The following is a 3322-nucleotide window of genomic DNA, read 5'->3' as shown; positions in this document are numbered from 1 at the left end:
AAATGGCTGAGGCAGCCTGGCCTACTTGTATGAAGGGTTCTTCTACGGGCTGGCCTCCGATCCAAGTCAGAAGTAGGGTGTTAGCAATGAGGGTTCATATTAGGACTTGGGTGGCGGGCCGGAAGGCCGAGCCTTGGTGCTTGGAGGTGTGAAGGATGGGAACGAGAAATAGTATTAGGATTGAGGCAAAGAGTGCCACGACTCCCCCAAGCTTGTTGGGGATGGAGCGTAGGATGGCGTAGGCGAAGAGGAAGTATCACTCGGGCTGGATGTGAACTGGGGTTACTAGAGGGTTGGCGGGGGTGAAGTTTTCCGGGTCTGAGAGGGCGGTAGGGAAGAATAGTGCGAGGGTGGCGAGTAGGAGGATTAGTACGAGGAATCCAAAGACGTCCTTATAGGAGAAGTAAGTGTGGAATGCAACCTTATCCACATTCGAGTTGAGGCCGGTGGGGTTGTTTGAGCCCGTCTCGTGGAGGAATAGGAGATGTAGTATGGACAGGGCCGCGATCACGAACGGGAGGAGAAAGTGGAAGGCGAAGAATCGAGTGAGGGTGGCGTTGCTTACGGAGAATCCCCCTCATAATCATTGTACGAGGTCCGGGCCTATGTAGGGGATGGCGGAGAACAGATTGGTTATTACTGTGGCCCCCCAAAAGGACATTTGGCCTCAGGGTAGGACGTAGCCGAGGAAGGCTGTGGCCATCGTGGCGATGAGGAGGATTATCCCTATGTTCCAAGCCTCTTGGTTGACGTAGGAGCCATAGTATAGGCCGCGGCCTATGTGGAGGTAAAGGCAGATAAAAAACATGGAGCCTCCGTTGGCGTGGGTGTTGCGGAGGAGTCATCCGTAGTTGACGTCTCGACAGATGTGGGCTACGGAGGAGAAGGCTAAGGATATGTCGGCGGTGTAGTGCATGGCCAGAAACAAGCCAGTGAGGATTTGTATAATTAGGCAAAGGCCAAGGAGGGAGCCGAAGTTTCACCATGCGGAGAGGTTGCTGGGAGAGGGGAGGTCCACTAGGGCACTGTTGGCGATGGAGAGGAGGGGGTGGGTCTTTCGGATGGGTCCTGTCATGATTAGGTAAGGTTTTGCTGTAGGTAGAAAGAAGTGAGGGCGGTAAAGACGTAGGCTTGGATGCAAGCTACGGCGATCTCTAGGAGGAATAGTAGAACAAGGACGACGCTAGTGAGGGTGCCGGTTACGGGCATTATGGGGGTGAGGAGCCAGGCGGTGGCAGAGAGGAGGAAAATAAGGAGGTGTCCTGCTGTTAGGTTGGCTGCGAGCCGTAGGGCTAGGGCAATGGGTTGGGCCAGGAGGCTCAGGGCCTCAATTCAAACCATTAGGGGGATCAGAAATCCTGGGGTCCCTTGGGGGACTAGGTGGCTGAGGCGGTAGTTGAAGTTGCGGCGGAAGCCAAGGATTGTGGCACCAAGTCAGAGTGGGAGGGCTAGGCTAAGTGTTAGGGATAGGTGGCTGGTTGGGGTAAAGGAGTGGGGGATAAGGCCTAGAAGGTTAATGGAAAGGAGGGTCACAAACAGGGCGAATATAGGGGCGGCTCAGGGGGCGGAGTGGGGCCCTGCGGCCCGGAGGACTAGGGCGGGCAGGTTGGTAGCTAAGGTGGAAAATGCAAAGGTAGTTCGGGTGGTTACTCAGTTGGGGGAGAAGGTGAGGGAGATTCAGGCGGGAGCGACGATGGTGGCGAGTGTGATCATGGGTAGTAGGAGTACTACGGGAGGGTTAAATTGGTCAAATAAGCTTAGGTTCATGGCCATAGGGGGGAGTCTTGTTGGGATAGTGTGGGGGAGGGGGTGGGGGAGGAGGGTAGGTGAAGAGAGGTTATGGTTATGGTGATCGTGACCAGTAGGGCTCAGATGGTGATGAAGTTCGCGGCTCAGAAATTCGGGGCTAGTTGAGGCACTCCCCAATGGTAGTCGGGCTTCTACCCAGGATAGATTAAGAGTCTACTGCTTCCTCTAAGCTTATTGGAGTTATTCTAGGAGAGAGGAGGCCCAAGTTTCGAACGTGGGAAGGGGGACGGATTCTAGGACTATGGGCATGAAGCTGTGGTTTGCACCACAGATCTCGGAACATTGTCCGTAGAAAACCCCCGAGCGAGGGGCAAGAAAAGACAGCTGGTTCAGGCGACCTGGGACGGCGTCCATCTTTAATCCAAGGGAGGGGATCGTTCAGGCGTGCAGGACGTCTGCAGAGGTTGTGAGGACGCGGATGGGGCTGTGTGTGGGTGTAACCAGGCGGTTGTCGACCTCTAGGAGCCGCGGTTGGCCGGGGCGGAGTTCTTGGGTGGGGATCATGTAAGAGTCAAACTCTAGGTCTCGGTAGTCTGTGTATTCATAGCTTCAGTATCATTGGTGGCCTATGGCCTTTATAGTAAGGTGGGGGTCGTTGAGTTCTTCCATAATATAGAGTAGTCGAAGAGAGGGAAGGGCGAGAAAGATGAGGATGATGGCGGGGACGATAGTCCAGACAGTTTCTATGTGGTGGCTTTCTAGGAGTAGGCGGTTGGTAAAGGTATTAGTAGTGAGGGAGATAAGGCCATAAAAAACCACTATTGTGATGAGAGTTAGAATGACTAAGGCGTGATCGTGGAAGTAGATTAGTTCTTCCATGATGGGGGAGGCTGCGTCTTGGAATCCGAGTTGAGCTCAGGTGGCCACTTGAGTGGTGCCGGGGTTCAACCGGCGATGCTGGTCTGACAGGCCAGGGTTATGGTTTAACTAACCTCTCGTAGGGATGTGGCAGAGAGTATGTGGCTGGCTTGAAACCAGTTAGATAGGAGTGCAAGTCTCCTCGTCCCTTACTTTTGGGGTTGGAATACTAGTGGGAGTTCTTCGTAGGTGTGGTGAGCGGGAGGGAGCTCGTGGTGTCACTCGGCTGCTACCGGGATAAAGGCCGGGCGTTGGGTGAGTCGCTGGCTGGCGAAGGCCTCTCATAAGATAGCGACGAAGATTACCACAGATGCAAGGGAGACGATTGAGCCGACTGAGGAGAGGGTGTTTCAGGTGGTGTAGGCATCGGGGTAGTCAGAGTATCGGCGGGGCATGCCTGCCAGGCCTAGGAAATGTTGAGGGAAAAAGGTTAGGTTGACTCCTGCGAACATAATTCAGAAGTGGAACTTTGTTCAAACTGGGTGTAGGGTTAGGCCAGTAAAGAGAGGGAATCAGTGAATGAATCCTGCGAAGATTGCGAAGACGGCCCCCATGGACAGTACGTAGTGGAAGTGGGCAACGACGTAGTATGTGTCGTGGAGTACAACATCTAGGGAGGAGTTTGATAGTACGATACCCGTAAGGCCTCCTACGG

Source organism: Glandiceps talaboti, unplaced genomic scaffold, assembly GCF_964340395.1.
Source record: "Glandiceps talaboti unplaced genomic scaffold, keGlaTala1.1 scaffold_52, whole genome shotgun sequence".
Classification (NCBI taxonomy): Eukaryota; Metazoa; Hemichordata; class Enteropneusta; family Spengelidae; genus Glandiceps; species Glandiceps talaboti.
This window is presented reverse-complemented; position numbering follows the sequence as displayed.